The 24,944-nt window shown below is 38.7% G+C and overlaps 2 long non-coding RNA genes across 2 annotated transcripts in view; both read left to right on the forward strand.

The window, feature by feature from the left end:
- The window catches only part of LOC309615228, a 224,408-nt gene that overhangs the window by 32,972 nt on the left and 166,492 nt on the right, over positions 1 to 24,944 (forward strand). The gene's annotated exons all lie outside the window — the stretch shown is intronic.
- LOC309615016 lies at positions 1,342 to 24,775 on the forward strand. The gene is made up of 3 exons (XR_014236503.1): positions 1,342 to 17,029; positions 20,584 to 20,653; positions 22,977 to 24,775. It is a non-coding gene; the product is annotated as an uncharacterized lncRNA (long non-coding RNA).

Genomic DNA, 24,944 nt, shown 5'->3' on the forward strand with positions numbered 1-24,944 from the left:
AAATATTAATTAGAATAGCGTTTACGTTGGAAACATAAGTCTTCTGGCAGCACAGAAAGTAAACTGGAGAGAGAAGTACAGGTATCCCTCACTATGTGAATGCTCGCTATTCAAATATTCACTATAACGACTTGTAAAATATTTACCCCAAACTTACTACTTTAGTTGAAATCCATGCTAGTGGAGTTACACACATGGGCTAGCAAAAATTATTTAGATTGAAATCCGGACAAGAAGATTCAGAGGGAACTACTTTCACCTCTTCTCTCTTTTGACAGGATGGTGTCTCATGCTCCTCTTTTAAAACCACTTTCTGTATCCTTGCTATCATCTGCCTGACATTATTAAGTAAAAACGTTTTTAAAGAGAATTAGGGAAAAAAACTATAAACAAAGGAGTTATCATACACTTAAAAAACTCATACACTTAAATGCTGGAGGTGATAAAGTATATTGAGCAAAGTGAATGCATTAAACATATAAAGCTTGGCCATACACATGTCTGGATCTATTGTGCATGTGATAACAAAATAAATATTGGGGAAGTGTTGTTGATGCTGGAAAGCTCCATTGTGTTACTTGAGAACAGCATAATATTTTTTAATAACTAGAGAAATACCTTTTGTAATGGCTTGAGAGCTACACTCAGCATGGGATGTCATTTAGCACCATGTTGAGATAGCAGAAGGCACTAGACATCTCTAAAGATCTGAAGAAGGCAATGGAGAGAGGGAGTGATTAGGTGGAGGAGCTGAGTTTCAAAGCAAGTCAGGAATGGTTCGAGAAATCTGAGAAGCTGTAAGATTTTATACTTGGAGGATTATTGGCAGGCCCTCTCCAAACACTTGCAGAGCCTGGGGTAAAAGAGGATCCAGCTCACAGCTCACCCAAACTTCTCCTGACCAGCTCCATCACATCCTGGAGGGGTCTCACCTGCCTGAATATGAACATTCCAGCCCACACTTCAAAGCTCCATCCATTGACTCTCTCCCAAGCCCAGTCTCAACAAAGAGTTATGCATGGCCACTCCTCATGTAGCATCCAACTTTTGTAGCATCGGTCTAGAGAAAGGCCTGTGCAGGCCCTGGAAGTGAGCTTGTGTCCATGTGGGCAGGGAATTCCGGGTTTTTTAGGTACCTTGATTTTGGTCTAAAAGAGGGGCAGAGACACTAGGTGGTTACATCCTCTTGATCTCTAGGTCTACCTGCTCTGTGAGGAGGGGTCTGGAAGAAGGAGGGCCAGAGGTAAGCCCAGGGTAGGTTTGCTGAGGTCTAAAGGCACTATTGATTATGGTGGAAGCAGTTTCCACTAATAGTGAGGGTGAATCAATCCTTCTCAGTGAAATAGAACGAACCACTGATGAAAAAGAGGAAGAACCATGAATGGTAGATGACAAATCTTTAAAAGAAACTTCAGGTGATGTAGACCAATATTACTGTTGTTTGTGACTGTGATCTTGACCTGAATAGGAATATCAAATTTTAAAAAGTGATGACATGCACCATCTCATACTAAAAGAAGCTGTATAATTGCAACCAAAGGACTTCAAAATGGTTGCTAATGAGACTTCCGTCCCAATGCTTTGTCTATGGTTTTAGATGGTCATATATTTTTGAAGTATTGGGTGCCAATAAGTGAAGTCTGTAAACCTCACACATTTACTTTTTCACTTATTTTTCTCACCAGCTCATTCTAGCTAAACTTTGTCACCACCAAAGGCTCCAGTGACTCCATCCCCCCCTTCTTAACCCAAACCTCACTCAAGCAACTCTTTAATCAGTACTAAACAGGTTTTTTCCTAAAATTTTAAAAATGTTATTTGCTTTCTTTATGCACCCTAAACATGTTACCATATTTCATTGCTTATTTACATTATAGTTATATTCATTGAAGTATAAAAGGAAAACAATTTGCAAAAATTCTTGTAGTTTCATTGTGTACTGAACATAAGTATATCCACTGTGCCTGTTAAATGTTAGGTAATTAGATAATTGGTGTTTTGTATGCTTTGCATCACATCCTTGAAGGATTACTGTACAAATATTTACAATAGCGTTTCTAAACCCAGCTGGGGGAAAAGGCCCACTTATTTTAAAAGTTTCCAATCCCACACAGACAAATATTACCCAAAATATAATAAAAATAAATTACAAACATAACAAATAGGTTAAATTGATTGAATTCAGGGAGCACTGTTCGGTGGTTCCCATTGTCGTACTTATGCTGCAGAGAAGAGCTATCAGATAGATCTTCAAGGGAGTGTACTTTGAACTCACTGGAGGAAGACGGTTAGGTGCTGGGTGAGCAGGTTTTACTTGAAAATTCCACCCTAGCATTCCAAAGGCATTCTAAATCTTAGGACGCATTATTCTACAGTATGCAAGAAAATTCTAGCATTTAAATTTTACTTAGTGTAACGCTACCTTTAGGTTGAGGTTTGAGTCAACCAACCAAGTGAAGTGAAAAGCCAATCCATGACCTTTGAAATAGTGCACTGAATGCAGACTCTACTTATCCATATCAGTGAATGATATCAACATACTTCTTTCACTCTGGTTCAACAGCGTTAGGATCCATTCCTATACATTTTCCCTTGGTCTGATCATTCCAGTGTTGATACAAATGTGGAATAGTGGAAACTTCATACATTGCTATGATGGACAGTTTTATGTGTCAGCTGGGCTAGGTTATAATCCCTCGTTATTCATTCAAACACTAACTTAGGGGTTGTTGTGAAGCTACTTTGTAGGTGTGATTAACATTCATAATCAGTTGACTTTAAGTAAAGGAGATTATTGTAGATAATCTGAGTGTGCCCGATTCTATCAATTGACAGTCGTTAAGGGCAGAACTAAGGTTTCCCTGGAAAAAGAAGAAATTCTGCCTGTCTACTGCAGGTGTAGCTTGTGTCCAAGAGTTCAGTTCTTCCTTTCTGATGGTCTACTCTATGGATTTTGGATTTACCTAACTAGACTCTCACAATAGTGTAGGCCAATTCCTTTCAACAAATCCCTTAATATATGTCTGCTACTGGGTGTCTCTCTCTTTTTTTTTTTTTTTTTTTTGGCCATGCGGCTTGCAGGATCTTAGTTCCCTGACCAGGCCCCCCTGCAGTGGAAGCGCGGAGTCCTAACCACTGGACCACCAGGGAATTCCCTGGTTTATGTCTCTTGTTGAACCCTGACTTATACTGTTGAGGATGTAAATTGATATAGAACATCTTTGTAGGCAATTTGGGATATTTACAAACTTGAAAGTGTGCCTATCCTAAATTCCAGTTTAGTTTAAACATTTAAATGTTTAAACACGTTTAGCTTAAAACACTAGGGAAACTCATTTGTGCAAAGAAAATATATATACATATACATGTTTAAAATTTTTTATTGCAGTATTGTTTACAATGTGACTATTTGGAAAATAATTGTCACTCGATTGGAGAATAGATAAATAAAAACATAAATAAATAAAACATCTCACAAGAACAGAAAGTAACAAACCAGAACTCCCTGTATTAATATGAACAAATTTAATATAATATAATATAATATGATATGATATAATATAGTATAATATAAGAAAGGTGGTGGTGTCAGGGGAGTAGTTTTTAAATCTCCTTGAATTAAATGAAAATAAAACAAAGCAACCACCACAAAACCACAGAAAACATCTTCAGCCAAATTAGATAACAAAATATCCTCATGAATTTCAAAATATAAGTGGGGTCAAACCAGCAAAACCCAAAATACCTCATGTGATACTAAAAAAGTGGGGAATAAAGCAAAGAAAAAACAGAATATCTGAAGCCCCTTGACCTGAAGCACTCAGAAATCACTAATAAGTAGTCATTCCCAGAGACAGGGCCTTCTTGGGAGACCCTGTTAGAAATAAGTAGCTAAGACTGGGAGGAAGCCACATAGGCTCCAATTCATGGGGGAGTGAGGACCAAAGAGAGGTCAGATGATGCTGAGGCAGCGTGGGTCTTATGAAGTTCTGAAATTAATCAGGATGTACCCCCTTCCAGGGCAAAGACCTGCATTGAGTAGAAACCCAAATTAAGCAAGAGAGAGTCATTCGGGACATCATTCCCTGGGGTGATCACCCAGCTAGCTACCTGGTGGCAGGTTAATTACACTAGGCCACTCTCATCATAGAAGAGATAACTCATTGTTTTTGCTGGAAAAGTCACTCTGGATTTGGCTTTGTCTTTTCTGTTTGCAATGTTTCTGCCGAAACTTTCATCCATGGATTTACAGAATAGCTTACCCACTGTCGTATTATTCTACACACCCTCACCCTTGTCACTGCTTTTCAGTATCCTCAAGCTTCTCTCCCAGGCATGCTTTCTCATTTCTTGCTGGTTCATAGTAGCCAAGTTCTGTAGTCTCTCTTGGTGAATAATCAATCTCTTCCCTACCTTAGCAAGGCAGCACTACCCCCAGCTATGCAATGCTGATACTTGAACTTAGTTATTGCCCTAATGGTCAGTAGGGGAGGTGGAGGCAGATCCTGAAAGGTACTGGTTGAGGCCTTTGCATAGCCTTCAGGCAGGAAGGTGAGGGCAGTTGGGGGGCCGTTAGGGGAGCTGAGTTCTGTCTTCTAGCAAAAAGAAGTAGCCATTGATGCAGACACAGAGGGCTCCAGGGAATATTCTCAAGTACATATACCCTGTTGCCCTATCCTAAATCTTTGGGTCTGACTCTTTTCTGATCAGGCCTCTGACTTTGGTTAGAAGCTTGTCGTGGCTGATAATTCAGACTTCTCTGAAGTTTTGCTTCTCTTAAGTGCCATTAAAGAGGCCTTCTGACGTTCACACCATGCTTTAAGTTGTTAACTGGCTGACTTGAGCCAATTATTTTGTTTTTTCTTCCATCAATGGTGCCTAAGAGTATGATACCAATCTAAGCATCAAAGAGAATAATATCTGCAATTAATGAAAGCACCAAATATGATACATGAGTTTATAAAGATATTTTAAAAAATATCATTGGTCACTTTTGGAGGTTGCAAGAAAACAAACTCATTATTCTAAAAACTGGTAAAGGAAAAGAATCAAATATACACACACACACAAAAGATTTTCCAAAATTTAAAATAGGGAAAATGCAATATAAAGTTTAAAAAAAAAGTTGAAAGATATGTATGGTATGATGCCTTTTGCACAACATGCAAAAGAATAAAGTGTATTATTTATCGATATTGACATGTGTAGCAAAATTTATAAAGCATACAGTGATAAACAACATTTCAGGATAATAATTATCTCGATAGAAAGATGAGAAAAGAATGAAGTCAGGAATTTTACAATAAAGAAAACTTTATTGTATCTATAATGTATTTTTTTGAAAAAAATATCGAAGTGAATATCGCAAAATATTAATATTTGGCAAATTTGAATGGTGGTTGGTACACAGTGTTTCTTATTCTCTCATTATAAATATGCTTGAAATTTTTCATTATCTGTATTTAAGATAAAGAACAAAAAGCAAACTTTGTGACTTCCCTGTTCCTAGTCCGAGTGCCTGGGTGATAGTATCATTCAGTGTGACAGAAGGAAAGAAGAACAACCAATTTCTAAGCAAGGATAAGGGATTAAGCTTTGGATGTATTAATTTAGAGAAGCCTGAAGTGTTTTTCCACCCTATACAGAGAAAGCTCTCCTCATGTCTTTCTTTTCCTTTCTCTTTATTTTTTAATGAGTTTTCTATACTGGATAGGCTCATCATGAAAATGAATAGCCTTGACAGAGTACGTCTAGAGTTTGATAAAGAAGGTAATGAAGTTTCCCATGTTCCTTAAAGACCCAGTGGAGAAAGGTGGGCTAAATGGAAGTCCAGTTAGCATTACTCAAGATTTTTCATAGAACTAGTTATAGTTTGGCCCTGAATAGATTAGTGGCAAACAGCAACAATGACTCTAATACTTAAATTGTATTTTGTAAGAGTTTTTATATTGCAAGTGGTAAGAATGGGTTAATGAGCTAATCTTCGCAGCAAAAAAATTGTATCTAACATTTTTGTATCTAACATTCTGCCTGCTAGGCTGTGTCATAAACATTTTGTGTATGTCATCGCATTTTAATAATCACAACGGCCCTTTGAAATAAGAATTGTTACTATGCCAATTTCACGACTAAGGGAACTCAGACTCAGAGAGGTTAAGTAATTTGCCAGGTTCAGTCAGTAGCTCACACACTTATTTATTTTTGCTGCCTTTCCTGAAATTTCCTAGGGGCCACGGAAAGAGGCAGTAAAGCAAGATGGTTATGAGTGTGGATCCTGGGAGTCAGGCCAGACCTCAGTTTGAGTTTCAGTTTTCCATTCACTAACTCTGTCGCCTTGGGCAGTTACTTAATCTTTCTAATTCTCAGTTTCCTCATTAAAAATGGCAATAATAATAAGTGCCTGATTTCATAGGGGTTTTGTGAAGAGAAATGAGATGGTGCATGTAAATAAAGCCCTTCTTATATGCGCAAACATGGTTGAATGTTAGCTAGGAGCCAACAGGATAATACAAAGGAATGACTAATATGAATGATAACCTCTTGGAAAGACGTTTTTGCCCGATACCCTTGGGGTTACATCATCCAGTTGGCTCCTATGTATAGACTGGATCCAGGTTAATCCACATTATGGATAACATGCATCTGGATCATTTTGGAATGAGCTCTTTTCTGCAATGGTGACAAAGCAGAGGCTGAGTTCTCGGACTTCGTTCTCTTGTTGAGAATCCAGTAAGCTAGAGTCCAAGCTCTTTTCTGCTTCGAGAGATCAGGAAGAGTAGCTCTGCTGATAGGTGAGCTTATCACATATTTTTAAGTTTTGGACAAGCAATTAACTCACAGTGGATGTCCTGTCAATGCTGCGCAGGACACGGCGGAGCAGCTTCAAATGATAACTCGATGATAAATGCTTTTCTCAGTCAAGCTTGCCAAGCTCACTCTGACCCAATAGGACCCATTAGCACAGAGCCAAGACGAATAGCTCAAAGCTTTAAAAGGTTTTTAAATATAACTTTTCTTGTCGTAAATGTAAACTAATGCTATTGTAGAAAATTGGGAAATAGAGATCTATGTATATTATAAAGGTAAGGATATTTTTCAGCAATAGATGGTCTTAGTTACAATCATGTCCTTGTCTAGATTTTCTTTGATATGTGCAGTGTCATGAAAAAAATATGGATTATTTTGAAAGAGAATTTTACAGATATTTTTCATGGATGCTGTGTATTTCGGACTTTCAGTTGAAAAGGCTTCTTTCTGTGTCACGCTATGAAATTTAAGTCAACATGACTTTTTTTTTTTTTTTTTTTTTTGTCTTAGAAAAGCAGGCTTAAGTCCTTGGATTCAGTAATTGGCTTATTTAAATCTCAGAGAAAGGGTTTATGGTGATCACCTTGCATCTGAGGTTTTATTCCAGGGGGTGGTATTTGACACACTAGCATAAAATATGAGCTGAATGGAACCCCTCACCCCATCCCTGCAAGCAGCACAGCTCTTTGGGGGAATGATTGCTTTGCTTTGCCTTTTCCTTAGCTTCTTGCATTAAGACGGGAAATCTCCAGGTATAGAGTTCAGGATAATACAATTATGTATTTTTGATAAGGTTTCAGGGGATTTTCTCAAAGTATGTTTAAAAAAACCATATTTTCCAATAATTCTTATTTTGTGGTCACTTAGAAAAATTCTGGGAAGCTAGAAATTGTAATCTATATCTTTCAGATGAAAGGTTTATTTTCCTATTTGGTAAGTGGCTATTTGAGCTCTTCCTGAGGCCATGTCCTTCCTTTCTGAACGTATCAGAACAATTGATGCATGTATTCCAGTCACCTGTCAGGTGCCATGGAAGAGCAGGGTGTTTTCCGACTTGGTGATGCTGGAGGCATGTGATTTTGCAAATCCAAGAGTATCTATTTTGCCCTCTAGGCAAAACACTCTGAGGCAAATGAGTTAATGTATAAACTACATAGGGAAATGTGAAACTTCTATTGGAGATTTTTGGGAAACAGAAAGAAAAATTAAATTATTTAATGTAAAAAAAAAATTCTCCTGCATTTTAAAGGCTCTTTTAAAACCTGGCTTTACCTGGAAATAATTACTCTCAGGTGGCCAGTGTGGTCCGCCGACTTTTGGGGTCTAAAGAGAAGGTGATAGAGATTGGGGGAAGTTTAGCTGCTGTGAAGGCTATTTGTTAGGCCTCTGCCAATGTCTGAGTCCCAGGCTGCTTCTTGAAATGAGTCTCTGAACCCGAGACCATCAATGGAGGAGGATGAAGATGGGGAGTGGTGCCATTCAGAATCTCCCATGGGTTGTTAAAAAATTATACATGATCCCAGATCAGAATCTTTGCATATGTGTTCATGGAGAGAATTATATGTAACATTGGGGAAAGTACACTGTTAGACTGCTGCAAACCAATTGACTAGCTGTATCAGATCAAGCCTTTCTCTGAGAATAGTTGAATAAAGGAAAAGAAAAAAAAAATATTTGAAGGTACCTGAGTGTTTTTAAGACTGCCAAGGTTCGTGGGTCCAAGATCCAAGGGAGGAACATTGGGCACCCCCTTTTTTTCCCAAGGCATTTGTAAATTTGAAAGCAGGAGAGAGGTTGAGGAGGTGAGCAGAGAGTTTGGCTAAACATAGGGCTGGCAGGACAATAATTAGACTTTGGAGCCTTACAAGGCCACACCCTGGATGTGAGGGTCAACTGGAAACAAATCAGTCCTCAGAAGACGAAACCCAGCTTCAAATGTATTCAATCTCAAAATGGAAACCAAGCAAAACATGATAAAACACAGAGCTAGTCCATCACTCTGTTCTATCAGTAACTGGAGGGAAGTGACCTCTCTCTTACCCAAGGCCAAACCCTCCTCCAGGGCCCTCTATTAGTCACCCCCTCCTCCATCTATCTGCCTTAGTTGTACTCACTCTCTTTCCTGCACCTATAGCCACACCACATTGCTTTTTCATACTCCAATATTCTTTATTCCTTTGGCAAGGGCCGTGCCATGAATTCAGAGGGATATTTTTCTTGTCATTGGACATTGCAAAAGTGCTTCTCTGAGTAGAATCGACTAGAACCTCAGCTTGACACAGGGGCTTTCTCTGTGTTTTATCTTCCCCAGATGGTTTTCTTAGACACATTTCAGATATCATAGAGTGATTATTATGCTAATTAAATACATGAACTTTCTTGTCAAGAATCTTGCTCTTTCCTGATTATTCACCACAGTGCAAACCATATTACATGGCAGACCTTCCTGGATAAGCCCATGAAACACATGGGATAGGGTCCCCAAATACACATTTTGGCTGAATGCTAAGTGACCAAGGGTTAAAATCCATGTTTGGCCAGAACTGAAGCTGAAGACTAATATCACCTTACGGACTGAATTTCCAGGACACAAGAATAAATATTAAAATTTCCAAATTTTAATTTTATCATTAAAAGTGCCAGTAGTCAAATTTTAAGTTTGACTTATTGTACATGACAGCACTTTCTTAGACCTCACAGCTAAGGTCAATACATTCAGCCTTTATATATATTCAGCAATACTAAATAGATTCTCACTTTCAATTCAGGTCAAAGAAAGAGGAAGCTATTCTCTTTTGAGCTTTGCCATTGTAAGTGCTTCAGATGGTGAAATAATCCCCGAGTCATTGAGCTTTCCTTCTGGACAGAATTGCAACATATAAAGCATATAAGCAGATTATTTTTTACTCTAAGTCACATTTTTTGTTTGTTTTATTTTGTTTTTGGGGTTTTTTGTTTCTTTTAAATTTAATTTTTATTTTATATTGGAGTATAGTTGATTTACAATGTTGTGTTAGTTTCAGGTGTACAGCAACGTGATTCAGTTATTCATATACATATATCCATTCTTTTTTCAGATTTTTTTCCCATATAGGTTATTACAGAATATTGAGTAGAGTTCCCTGTGTTATGCAGTAGGTCCTTGTTGATTATTTATTTTATACATAGTAGTGTGTACATGTTTATCCCAAACTCCTAATTTACTCCTCCCCCCTATGTTTCCCCTTTGGTAACCATGAAATTGTTTTCAAAGTTTGTGAGTCTGTTACTGTTTTGTAAACAAATTCATTTACATCATTTTTTAAGATTCCATGAATAAGTGATATCATATGATATTTGTCTTTCTTTGTCTGACTTACATCACTTCGTATGATAATATCTAGGTCCATCCATGTTGCTACAAATGGCATTATTTCATTCTTTTTTATGGCTGAGTAATATTCCATTGTTATATGTACCACATCTTCTTTATCCATTCTTCTGTCGATGGACATTTAGGTTACTTCCATGTCCTGGCTATTGTAAATACTGCTGCAGTGAACATTGGGGTGCATGTATCTTTTTGAATTATGGTTTTCTCTGTATATACGCCCAGGAATGGGATTGCTGGATCATATGGTAGTTCTATTCTTAGTTTTTTGAGGAACCTCCATATTGTTCTCCTTAGTGGTCGTACCAATTTACATTCTTCCCACCAAGAATGTAGGAGGGTTACCTTAGGAACCAAGAAAAGAACGTTAATCTAAGTGAGAAAAGATATATTTTTTTGCATACAAAAAACAGCCTATAATACAATCTTATTAGGCAAATAGAAAGAGATTTCTGATGGCATCTGCATAAGAGACAAAAGTTCAGTCTCTTCACATGGATGATTCTCTGTCTACCAGAGCCCCTTCAGTGATTGCTCAAAGTTAAACCTTATCAAAGAGCCTTAGCAATATAAGCAAGATGGACACTTTCCTTCCAGATTTAGGCCCTGCTATTTGTTTTTACTTGGAATTAAATAAACTTGGATTTTCCTTGTTACACTCTGATATTTGTTGACTATCTACATCAAATGCAGTCTCCAGGAAGGCAGGGCATTGATCATTGTATTCTAGTGCCCAGAAAAATTTCAGAAACATAGTAAGAACTTAGGAAGTATTTGTGGAATTGATAAATGGTGCTCACATTCCGTAAATGAGTAAGTAGATTCTCAAAACTGAGTTAGTTGAAAACTGTGATTGATCCTGCTTAGGAGGAAACACAGAGTAAAGTGAAAACGTATTTAGGGAGACTGGAGGGAGTGATATCTGAAGGAGACCTGAACCATGTGCTCTGGCAGAGAAAGAACATCACAGGCAGGGAACAGCCTCTGGAAATCCAGAGGAAAGAAAGGACTTTAGGTGTTTTAGGAATTTAAAAGAGGGGTGGTGTGCTTGGAGCAGAGTGATGAGAAGAAGCATCAGACAAGTTTAAAGGAGTAGCTATGAATCGGATGGTTTGGGTTCTTGAAGCCTGGGCTAAGGGATTTGGAATTATTCTAGTTGCAATAGAACATCGTTGAGGGGTTTTAAGCAGGGTGTGCCATGATCTGATTTAGGTTTTTAAATGTTTATTCTGACTGGTATATAAAGAAAACATTAGAGGTGGTCAAGAGTACTGGGGTGTCAGATGAGAGATGATTAGCACTTAGATTAGGGTGGTGGCACTTGAAATGGAGAAAAGTGGGTGGCTTTGCAATGCACTTTGGAGGGAAAAGGGAACCAATTTGTTTATGAGTTGGAATCAGGGGAGGGCAAATGAAGGAAAAGAGAACAATGAGGAATGACTTCTCTTCCTTCAGCTTCAACAACTAGTGGTGCCTTCTTTAAATAATTTATTTTTGGATGTGGGATACGAAGAGCTTTGTTTGAAAAATCTATTAGATGGAGATGACGAGTTGAAGATCAGTAGGGCATGAGTCCGGGGTGCAATTTGGGAATGAGCATATGGATGGCATTTTAAACCACGGTCCTGGATGAGATAACTGAAGGATAGACGTATACAGGGAAGACAAACTAAGCTAGGAATGAGTCCTGAGTCATTCTCTCTAGGAACCCATCTTGCGAGAAGTCTGGGCCACACCACGTGCAGAGGTAAATCAACTAGTCTAGTCAGGAGACAGAAACCACACCAGATATTTGAACAGGGAAAACGTACTATATTTTATATATATATAATAATTATATATAATTGTTATCTAGTAGAGGTGGTTAGCCACTAAAATGGGGGAAAGAAGATTTTAAGAGTTCCAGAAGTAGCAGGTGCAAACTACCACCTGTAGGCTAAAAGAAGGAATTTAGAGCTAGGAGAGGGTCCCTTCTCCCAGTGCTGAGATTTAGACCTTTTTGAAGAGGTTGAAACCACTACAGGAAAATAGAGCCTGCAAGTAGCGAACAGGTGATGGAGGAGGGGTGGGAGGATGCTGGGACTGCTCAGAATAGGCCTTGGTGGGGAGTGTGTGGTCTGGGGGTACAGCCAGAGCTATGGCAGATGCTGCCTGTGGCAGGTACTCAAGTGGTCGCCAGCGGGCAGAATGTGGTCTGAGGGTGCAGCTGGAGCTTGTCCACAAGGGTCACCAGGTGGACATCCCATGATGAATGTTAGCAATGGAGGATCACAACCCTGAAAGAAAATGTATTCCTGCTGCTGTCACCCCAGTGGTACCAATGTCACCCTAATGCCATCTATGAAAAGCCCAGCATTTCACCAGCTGGCAATGGAGAATTGTTCACAGGTTCCAGTTGTAGTGTCCCAAAGCCAGGCAGAGAAGGGTAGATCTGGAGCTGAGTGACAGCAAATCGATACTTGGCATAAGAGGCCCCATGTAGACCCTCCAGTAGATAGCCCCAGCTGAACTCCCAGCTGACAGACAGCATACACTGCCAACCATGGAAACGATCCATCCTGTTTGTTCATCCCATTTAAGCCTTCAGATGATTGCAGCCCCAGCAGACTTCTGATGGCATCTGCATAAGAGACAGTAAGCAAGAAACAGCTAGCTAAGTCCAGTCAATCCAGAACGATGAGAAACAATAAGTTGTTGACAATAACTTATGTCAGTACGTTTTGGGGTAGTTTGTTACATAGCAATCAATAACTGGAAATGAGGGAGATGCTAATTTTATAAAAGGCTGCTGAAAATCCATTTTAGATGGAGACTGACAAGAAGTGCTCATTCAATTTTACTACATAACATAAAGAAATGGAGAAGCAGAAGTAGACAAGCGGGGAAAGAACAGTGGGAACAAGAACTACACTGGTGGGAGAGAAGAATGAAACACTCTCTTTCTTAAGAATCACCTTCTCTTGTTTCTGTCCCTACTTCCAACACTCTGTCTCATTGTCCTTTGCTCCCATCTTCCCCTAACATTGCCAGGAGACACTCCACCGGGCACAGATCACTGTCTCTTCTTTTTTGCCTACACTCTCATGATAGGCAGCCCCACCTCTTCCAGGCTTTGAAACAGAACCTATATGTTTATAATAATTCACAACTTCAGCATCAACTTTTTCCTGATCTGCAGACAGTATATCCAAGTCCCCATTTAACCCTTACACTTGCTTTTTCCCAAATTGTTTATGAATAAAATGAAAGTCACGAGCTTCCTTCACAGAAGTCCTTCTCTACTTGCTCTGTCTCAGTGAATGCTCCATCGTGTACTCAGTTGTCCAAGCAAGAATCCTGGGAAGGATCTTTTACACATCTGTTTCTCTCACCTTTCACATCCAATCAATGGCCAAGTCCAGATTGATTCTACCTTGTAGTATCTCCCAAGCTTCTCTTTTCTCCAGTTTTACTACAATTATTCAAATCAAAAATACTTTCATCTTTTGCCTGACCTGCTTCAATAATTTCCCAAATAGTCTTTCATAGTCTCTATTGCCCCAATTGTAACCCAGTCTGTGCACAACCTGCCATTGTAGTCTCTAGAAATTACAAATATGAATGTGTTACACCCTGTTAAAAGCCCTGAAGTGACTTTGTGTTGCTTCTCTGGACAGTTCTAATATGTCCCAAGTGACCTGTAAGATTTTCCTCTTCATGATTTCTCAGTTCCTGACACCCTGATTCATCTTTATATACTAGCATCATTTCAGCTCTTTCAACTCTTTCTTGCCTGAGACACCGTTATAGATCAGACCAGTTACCCAATTCAGACTAGGTTAGGTAGTTTTGATTGATCTAAAGAGTGTTCTTCTCTTCTCTATTTATGAACTGATTGTAATTTCAATTAATTATATTAATTGCCTTTTCTGCTAGACTGAAAACTCCATGAAGTTTCAGAGCATGTCTGTCTTAGTCTTTATTGTATCTCCAGTGCTCTGTATAGTACCTAGCACTAACTATGGAATTCAAGATTAACTGCTGAATTTTTAAATAAAGAAGGGACTAAAATTATGAGAATTTAAATTTTATCCTCAAGTTGCTATTTCAGGCAGTCTGCCATGTGCCCATTTAAATGAAAATTCCATTTAACTTCTCAGTGGGCATAGTGAATCCTATTTATTCCAAGTATTAGGAGAGTTTGAAAATTCCATTTTTGGTGAAAAGAACTCAAATAAGAATGTGAAGCTTCTTACCATGGGGCAGAATAAGGCTCTTGCTGTAAAATACAAGGTCTTTGTCTCAGAAAGTCATTTCATTAAGCTTCACTGAAATAATAGTATACTCTTCCTCAGAGTATGATACCAATTATTAAAGTAGAAGAAATGAGGGAAATAGAAAAATTATCTTTAGACAATAATAGCAATAATTTTCCAGATAAGAACCCTTGATAAATGCTAAAATTAGTAGGCAAAAGTATATAATGAAAAAGATATTTGTATGAAAAGATAGTCCACAACATATGTCATCAGGAAAATGTATATTAAAACAACAATGAGATATCTCTGCATATCTATTAAAATGCCCCAAATCTGGAACACTAACAACTCCAAATGCTGGTGATGATGTTGAGCGACAGAAACTCTCATTCACTGCTGGCAGGAATGCAAAATGGTAGAGCCATTTTGGAAGACAGTCCTGAAGTTTCTTACGAAACTAAACATATTATTACCGTATGATCCAGTAACCACCCTCCTTGGTATTTACCCAAAGAAGTTGAAAACTTATGTCCACACAAAACCCTACACGCTAATGTTTATAGCAGCTTTATTCACAATTGCCAACACTTGGAAACAACCAAGATGTCCTTCAGTAGGTGACTAGATAAATAATCTGTGGTATATCAAGACAGTGTAATATTATTCAGTACTAAGAAGAAATAAGCTATCAAGCCATGAAAAGACAAGGAGGAACATTAAATGCATATTAATAAGTGAAAGAAGCCAGTCTGAAAAGGTTACACACTATATGATTCCAACTACATTCTGCAAGAGGCAAAACTACGGAGACAGTAAAAAGATCAGTGGTTGTCAGGGGTTAGATGGAGGAAGGATGAATAGGTGGAGCATGGTGGATTTTTAGGGCAGTGAAAATAGTCTGTGTAATACTACAGTGTTAGATACATGCCATTATATGTTTGTCCAAACCCACTGAATGTACAACACCAAGAGTGAACCCTAATGGACTTTGGGTGATTAAGATGTGTCAATGTAGGTTCATTGACTGTAACAAAAGTCCCACTGTGGTGGAGATGTTGACAATGGGAGAGACTATGCATGTGTGGGGTGGGGGGATAGATGGGAAATCTCTGTTTTGCTGTGAGCCTAAAGCAGCTCTAAAAACATAAAGTTTTTTTTTTTTAAGAAAAGGATATTTGCGTTATCTCACAGTCTTTCTTCATAATCTATTCATTAATTACAATGGGGAAAAGAGTAACTTTACAGACCTGAAAGACACCATGGTAACCAATTCATCAAAGTTTATATATCACCAGTAGTCAGACATATCAATATAATGTACCCCATCTGATGCATTGAGAAGGACACAGCTTCACTTCTGTGACATCCTTGCCCAAAATGAATACTCTCTCTCTTTCATGTCTAACATGGTGAAATATTAGACAAACTCAAATTGAAGAGTATTCTACAAAATAAATGACCAGTACTCTTTGAAGGTGACAAGGTAATGAAAGGAAAGAAAGACTGTCATAGATTTAGAGAAGGAGATTGACAGTGAATTTCAATATAAGATCCTAAATTGGATCCTACAGCAGAAAAAGGACACTGTGGGAAAACCAAGGACATTTAAATAAAGTCTGTAGGTTAGTTAATAGTATGGTAGCGGTGTTAGTTTCCTGGTTTCAATAATTGTACTATAGTTATGAAAGATATTAGCATTAGAGGAAGCTGGGTGATAGGTATATGAGAATTTGCCCTACTATTTTTGTAAATATTCTGTAAATCTAAAATTGTTTCAAAAGAGAAAGAAAAAGATACCTGCTTAGTAAGTCTTTTTAATTAGACCGATGAATAAGATCTTTTTGCCTAACATCTTTAAATATCTATAATCTCTTTCAGATTCTCTACATCAGAGTTTTTCCCTTTTCTAGCCTAGAATTTCCACTTAAATGCACTCATCTGCTTTTTCTAAATTCCACCCATGCTTCTTCCTCTGATGTACAGCTTCTCATGTTTCAATTGCCCTCTAATTTATACTCTACAGAGAGACCCTTTTGATTTATACACAACCAATTTCCTGCTACATGGAGACAAAAAGCCTGTCATTATACTTGCTCATGATACACCCAAGCGCTTAAGGGTGAAATCACCAAAGCCTCAGATGGTTATTTCTCTATCTTTAGCCTTGTATGAGAGGTTTTTAAAAAATAATCATGTCAGATTCTTAATCTCAAAATTTGAATCCAAAGAACAAAACAAGCCCAGGCTGGTATCTTGACCTTTGATATAGCAGCTTTCACCAAGGAATGCAAACTATTTTATGGCATTGAATTCTGGTAATTAGGCCTGGCATGTTGGGCAAGTATTGTAAGGCTTATTTCTATGAAGGGATAAAATACTGAGCCCAGAACTCAAGTGTTTCATTCTACACTTACAACAAACTGGCAGCCGGAGAGGTGGTGTAGTCTGTCCTCTGACCTTCATTTTTCTGCCGTCATTAAGAGTTCCACCCACTCTCCCTTTTTTGAGATTTCTTATCTGCAGGTTGATAGACCAGAGACTCATGATTCTGAGGAGTCAACAGAGACGTCTTGGCCCACCTTGTCTCCCAGCTGCAGTTGAATGAGGGACGGAGGTAGGTTATGGATTTGCTGGTCACTTGCTCTGTACAGCTCAGTACCTCTACTCAGAAAGTAGGCTTTCCATTCATGTTTGAAGCTGTTTGTTCTTGTTCTCAAGGAGACAGGCTATTTTTCTTTTCTTTGGTGAAGTGCACTATATTATAGGCACTACTTCAAAGGGAACAGTTGGATCAGGCTACACTGAGAAATCCCTAGTAACCTGCCATAAATTTAAAACTTTTTAGTACAGTCAATATTTTTCAAATGCTAAAGATAGGAAATATGGCGATTTTTAAAAATTCAGCTAGTGTATTCCCCAAGGAGAACCCTTACCTTCTTCCCACTCTTAGCTGCTGACTTATTCTAAGGACTCTTTCTTATCTTAACAAATGTTGACCTTAGGAGTGAGCCAGTAGGACCTAGCTCCAGATTGAAGAGATGAATATTCAGAGTGGGAACCCTAGGATATGTATCTGAATAGACCTACCTTTGTTCATTTTATGTCAATTGGGTATACCAAACTCTTCTAAGAAAACTACATTAGTGTACCAAGGACTCTGAGACTACAGATGTTGCAACCTAATAACTTTAAGGCAAATTCCTTCTAATTTTCAAATTAAAGGTTAAAATTTCCTTCCATCAAAGCAAAGTGTTTAGGAATGAATAAAATCTATGAGCTGCTCATTGCAGAGATGTAGTTTCTTAAATCCAGACCAACTGGACTAAGGTTGCATAAGAATCACCCAGCAATCTTGCTAAAAATACAGATCCTTTAGCCCCAATATTTGATACCCCAATTAAGTGATGCATAGCCAGGCTAGGAAAGCATTGCCTTGAAGGATACAAAGACCGAATCATACTAGAGGTTTATAAGTTTGGAAAATATCTTTTATTTATTCATCCTTTCATTTATCCATCTACCCATCTGTCCATTCAATGTATGTTTATTAAATCTCCCTATATAAACACCTACTGTATGTTAGGAATAGAACTATGTGCCAGGTGTATAATTACAGTAATATATAATCACGGTCTAAAAGGGCATCCAATTAGAGAAGATGTACAAGAAAATAGGCAATTTTGCTGTAGTCTATTAAATGTAATGTTAGAGGCATGCACATGGTGAAATGGAACCCATAAAAAACAGTACTGAATCCAGCCTTGAGGAGTTGGGGAAAATTGCTCAGAGGAAGTAAATTCTGACTTGGGTTTTAAAGGACAGTAGCAATTAAATGGGTGAAGAAAAATTGGTAAAGAGGGATGAGATGATGAAAAAGTGTATGCCAAGACCCCAGAAGTAAAAAGAACATGATGGAGCGATTTCCAGTAGCTTAATACAGCAGGAATACAAGAAGGCCATGAGGAAATTGGTGAAGGGTAAGACTGGAGAGTTAAGAATATGTCACAAAAAGCTCTATAGTGGAGTGACTCCATGTGACAATTTACCTGGGGCAAACCTGGCTCATGCCTGTTGCCCCAGATGAATTTTAATAGACTCTCCTTTCACTCTCAAAAATGATATATTTTATGGTTGGGTAATACATTGTATGATTGGCCCACTTATAGCTAATGCCAAGAAGTCTGCCCTTTTGGTCAGAGAAACACATGTTGTCCTTAAAGGGTTTCAGAAGAACAGTGAAGTGATCTGATTTCTGGTTTGACAATTTCACTCTGGCTGCAGAATAGAGAACAGATTGAAGAGGGACAGGACTGAAGTCAGGACTACTGTTTGGTGAAAAGTTGTAGAAATTCTGGCAAGAGCTGATAGTGAGTTGAACAAGATGATGGCGGTGGGAGTGAGCAGGAAGGAATGAATTCCTCAAATACTAAGACTTAGACTGGACTTACCACTTCACATGTGATCTTGAACAAGTTCACCCAGCAATCATCCTATGAGGCCCTCAATAACTGATTTCCCTTTTCCTGGCAACCAATCCCTTCATCTCCAGAGCACACTGCCCAGGTCCACCTCCCATGGTCAGCTCTCCATTTTTCCAAATTAGGTGGTCCTAATCCTATTCCCAGTTTGCTGGTGCCTCTACCCCCACTTCACATTCCTTTAATGCCGAGATACATACAAGTAGATGTCTCCAAGAACAGCCTGATTTACTGGAAAATATGTTTAAAATTTATAGTTGCTTGAAGAATGCATGTATCGATTAGAACAATGACAACAACAAAAACTCCACCAGGCTCTAACCTAAAATCATATGCCTTGAAGCCTACACACTTAAGAAGTGTGACCTATGAACATGGTAGCTGTGTACTCAGGGTTTCCTAAAACAGTTCAGTCACCTGTCCCCATGTTTTTGGTTTAGAAAACATGGTGTCTTGGAAAAACGATGGCGGTTTCTAAAAATCAGCTTCACCTTCCATCATAAACCTGCCTTCCTTTTCCCTTCTCCTTTTTTCCACCCCTTCTTCTTTCCTTCCTTCATTTCTTGTCAATGGCTTTTCCTTTTTCTCACTTTCCCCTTCCTCTGCTGTATACACGTTTTCCTCTAAGCTCACCGCCCCCCCCCCGGGAATCTTGACCTCTGTCGTTTGGCTTCAATGTCCTTTATAACCCAGTTCCTCTCCACCAAGGTGGACTTTTGTCCAAGTCAGTTCCTTTCCTGAAGCATGGTACAATTTCCCCTTGTCACTGTGTTTGTTTATGCTGAGACTTTACCCATCAAAGTTTTGTGTCTGAGTTGATTCTGCTGAGCTGAATATCCTCCTTCTCCATGAAGTGCTTTCATTTTCTACTCTAGTCTGGAGTTGGTGACCTTCTTTCTCACCTCCTCCCAATTCCTTTAACACCGATGATCTGACTCTTTCTACAGTATACAATTATGCTCTGTAGTGTTATAAAATTTTTTATGCATGCATGCCTGCCTGATCTTACCAACTAGGCTGACAGCTCCTGGTCAGGAAATTTTTGTCTAACATGCTCTTGTATCACCCACCAAAGCTGGCATAAACTTTATGCACAGTAAGTTATAGATTTTTAATTATATGAGAAATAGAAAGAATAGCTCCTTATTATCTCTTTCTTTTAGGCTTTTCTTTTCATTTGGCTTCCAGATATCATTAGTGTTCTGGTCTCTTAGTAGGAACCTTGTTGTAAGTCATCAGGATTCCTGGCTTGGAACCCTGGGAGAGGTTAGTTTCTCCCATGGAAAATGGGCATATGAAATACTATGACATTTGTCCTTCGAGTTATCACAAAGTCAAATGAAACAATGTATTGTGGTTTATGCTGAATTTATTTTGTGAGTGCACATAGATGGGAAAGTCAGTTAATATGATTTTGAAATGATTGACCTCATCATGGACAATATCCGGCATGACACCTTTCCTGTTTCCCATTGCTACTGAGTCGCTGTTCCTCTGGGCAACTATTATTTGTCCTCAAACCTAGGGGTAAACTTACAACTGGTTCATCCCTAAGTGAAGGGGGAAAATCACAGAACTCGGTCTAGTAATCTAGAACTCTAAATATTTGATTTTTCCTAATTTGTAGAGGTAATTGAACAGTACATGGTCATTGGTGGAAGAATTCACTATGATGTTTTAATCTTTTTAGATTAGGCTGTGAGACAAGAGATCATGGCACATGCTGCGTTTCTTAATGGAACTTAATGGAAGCTAAACAGGTAAAGAAAAGTCTTCTTCCTTCTACCCTATCTATGTTAGCTAATATTTAAGTACAGTAACCTTTCCCCTCTACCAACAATTCTTTAGGTGAACGGGAAATGTTGTTGGAGAAAGATGGAAAAGAGGCATATTTGTTCAGTTTCATCCTTCATTCCTTTACCCTGTTATTTGCTCCACAAATATTTACTGTTTGTACATTACGTGGCAGGCACTATTCAAGGCTTTGGAGATACAGAAGTGAACAAAAAGAAAATTATGTCTGCATTTTAGGTGTTTATACTCTAAAAGTAGAGACAGTACAACAAATAAATAAATAAGATACATATAATCGTTATAACAGCTACATAGAATGTTAACAGGATGATATAAGAGAGAATAACGGGGTATGGGCTTTGTGAGATGGGATGAGCAGAGGTCATTCTGAGAAGAGCATATGGACAAATTTGCAAAGAGCCATGGAAAGAGTCTTTTGGGCAGCAGGAATGGCTAATGCAAAGCCCTGAGGTATGAAAGAGCTTGACAAGTTCAAAATACAGAAAGGGGGATAATATATAGTTAAATAGGAGTGAAAATCAGAGAGTGGCATGGAGTAAAGTTGGAGAAGCAAGTGGCCAAAACCAGGAGTGACAATAGAAATGAGCAGGCAACTGAATGAGAGAGGTGAAGTCCCTTTTCTTCAGTTACTATTGATGTCTTTAAGTAACCCATGTCCTTTTCTCCTAAACCTGAAACTGCCTTATGACCTTTGGCTCACCCCATCTGAGCAGTGATATATGAGTTGTCTTCTCTAATTCAGACCTTCCTCTGTTGATTTTACTCAGGAAAACTCCTGTTTGGGAGGCCCTGGGGAGATACTTTCCATATGCAATTAAGATAATTATTCAATAAAAATGTCCTAATGTAGTGTAGACAAACAAGTTAAATTTTATCCATCTTCCCATGGGGTTTCTTAGAAATCAAAATGTTTCCCTTTGGTTTATAAACTCATATGGAGTTGAAGGCAAATTTAATCTGGAAGGTTCTGATTCATTTACATTTAGCATAGCATTCTTTTACAGTGGTTTGAAGTTTAAGAAACCTCTTGAGACATTTATTTTGAAAAACAACTATTTAACTTTTAAAAGCCCTTTTAGCTCTCTTTGTTCTTAAGAACAGGAAATTACGATTTTTATAAACACAAACAGAAAAGCCTGTTGCTAGAGTTCAGTTTGCAACATAAAAAGTGATGGTGCTTGTGTAAGTTTCAAATTAGGCAAATAGATTCACACATTCATGGTTTAATGAGAAAATCAGACTTTGGTAAAATGAGCAATGGTGTCTTTTACATAGAGTAGAAAACTATAACATGTTATCGAGATGCAAGAGTTTCACTCTGCATATTTTCTCACTTCACCTCAGTTCAGTGAGTTATTGAATTTCAGAGATTCCAGAAATACCAGACCTTTAGAAAAAAATTATCAAATCATAAACGGACAGTGTTTGGAGAGACTTTGTAAAAGGTCATTTTATTGGTTAAGGCATTCTGCGTTGCAAGTGACAGATAATCCACCCAGACTGGGCTTAAACAAAAGAAGAAATTAATTAGCTTATACAACTGAAAAAGTCAGAGGTAAAGGGAGTTTCAGGCAGGGGAGAATTTAGAGACAAGCAATGTCATCAGAACTCTGTGTCCTTCCACCTCTAAGCTTTGGCTTCCTCTCTTGGCTTCTTGTGATAGCGAGGTGGCTTTAAGTAGCTTGAAGCCACGTGTTCCTAGGTTCCACTGAAGTCCAATGGGGGATTAAAGAGACACACACATGCCCCTTTCTCAGTTATATTGGGTTGGCCAAAACATTCGTTTGGGTTTTTCAGTAACACCTTATGGAAAAACCCTAACGAACTTTTTGGCAATAGTTTCCAGACTCCCCAGATCTCTGATTGGGTCAGGAGTTCATTTCTGAGCCAATCACTGTGCTTGAAGGGTGTGAGTCTCTGATTGGCCTGGCTCCAGTTATGTGGAACTAGGGATTTGAGTGAATTTTGCTTGAACCACAGAGATAGAGATGGGGAGGTGATATTCCAGAGGAAAATTGGATCATAAAACAAATACTCCAACAAACAAAGCCAAACAAAAATGTCCACCCTAGAACCTTCTGCACCCATTCATCTGATGTTTGAATCCCTTGAACTGGGAAAGTGGAATAGCAGCCTGGATCAAAGTCCTAGCTTTGTCATAAATTACCTTGCTGATGGCGCCAAGTCCCTTCACTTCTCTGCACCTCAGTTTCCTCGTTTCTAAAAGGAAGGGATTGAACTTGATGTTCTCTCTGAGTTTTCTTCCAGCTCTGAAATGGTAATGATCCCAAACTTGCCAAATGAGAATGGGAAGATTCTTCTGGCCTACGATTTCATGGAAAAGAAAACGGAAGCAGGCCCAGGTGCAGGGCAGAAGAAAGCCAGCAGACCCTGGGCCGTAGAGTGAATGAAGCAAAGAGAATGCCCGGGGGAGCAGGGTCAACTGTGGGACAGGACATGTCTCTGCAAGCTGAGGAGCGCCCTCCAGTCTCTGCTGAGTACTCTGGGGGTGAGTGCACTGGAGCAGCGGTGATAGTTGCCATAGAAAGGGATAAATAGACTGTTGTTTGGTGCAATAACTCGGTTTCCGCCAGAAAGTTTCACACTCCGAATAAATATTATATATGGCTCCCATCAGCAGTTCCTAATCCGGAAAGGAAAAAAATGTATAGTTTTGGAGGTGTTTTAATAAAGTGCTATGATTCTAGATGTTCACAATTTCTCATATAAAATCCTTGAAGTCATATGTGTTTTGGAATCCAATTTTTAAAAAAAAAAAACAAATACAGTACATGTACCATATATTACCAAAAGAGGGATATAGTGTAGCACTCTGTAATCATCTATATCAATATTTCTACAGTAAAACACATCAATATTCACATTGAGAGATAAATAAAGACTAAAAATAGTCTCTTAATAGGTCAGGTCAGATTTTTGAAAAAAGAAACAAAACCTGTTTTCAGAGTTTTTTGGATTTTGGAGTTATGGCTAACTATGGACCTATAAGTACTGGAGTTGATTGAGATCATTTTGGAAAAGATAAAGAAAAGAGATGGAATCTGGAGTATTAGTGAGTAAATTGAATTGGTTTCCCTTATTAAGATCAAGGGACATAGAATTTACATCCTTGTCTTTTTCATCTGTGCCTACTCTCTCATAGGTGTTCAGTAACTCTGTGTGAAATGAATACTTTCCATTCACTGGCTGTGTTCTTACCATTACCTCAACTTCTCCGCTGAATGGACCACATCAGGTTCATGCCCTTATGGCATTTGACAAGCTGATCACTTTTCCTGGCTCTATCTTTCACTGACTTGTGTCAAGCCACACTGTGTCTAAATCTCTGGTTCATCCTCCTTGATTTCTTTCTTGGGCTATTTTTCTTCCACCCACCCTTATGTACTGGTGTTTCTCTTTCTTTTTCTTCTGAGCATTTCTCAACGGTGAGCTAATAGATCACCTACCCAAGGCATTGCCCACCGCTTGGATGCTCACATCTCCAAAGCTGTGTCTCTAGTTCCTGTGGTTCTTCTGAGATCAGAACCAGTAGTCGAGAAGGCATTTCCAAATTCAAATGCGCGGATGTGTTTCAGCAGGAGCCTTGCCTCCCCTTATCCTCCATGCACGCAACTTGCTTTAGTGGAAGGTACCACCATCCATTCAGGTACTCGAGACAGAATCCTGAGAGCTATTAAGTTATCAAGTGTACCTAGTTCATATCTTCCCTATATATTTCTTTTTCTCCGTCATTTACTCAGCCACTGTCTTAATTCTGAATTTCATCGTCTCTTGCCTAGATGACTCAGGGGTCTCTTAACTCACTTCCCTGTTTCCAGTTACCACTTCCATCAGTATCAGAGAAATCCTTCTCAAGCAAAAATCTGATCAAGCCACGACTCTTGTTTCAAATCATGTGGCTTTCCTCACCCTCAAGATCAAGCCCAAACTTTTTTTTTTAACATCTTTATTGGAGTATAATTGCTTTACAATGGTGTGTTAGTTTCTGCTGTATAACAAAGTGAATCAGCTATACATATACATATATCCCCATATGTCCTCCCTCTTGCGTCTCCCTCCCACCCTCCCTATCCCACACCTCTAGGTGGTCACAAAGCATGGACCTGACCTCCCTGTGCTATGCGGCTGCTTCCCACTATCTATTTTACATTTGGTAGTATATATATGTCCATGCCACTCTCTCACTTTGTCCCAGCTTCCCCTTCCCCCTCCCCA

This window comes from Balaenoptera borealis (genome assembly GCF_965194805.1).
Source record: "Balaenoptera borealis genome assembly, chromosome: 17".
Lineage (NCBI taxonomy): Eukaryota > Metazoa > Chordata > Mammalia > Artiodactyla > Balaenopteridae > Balaenoptera > Balaenoptera borealis.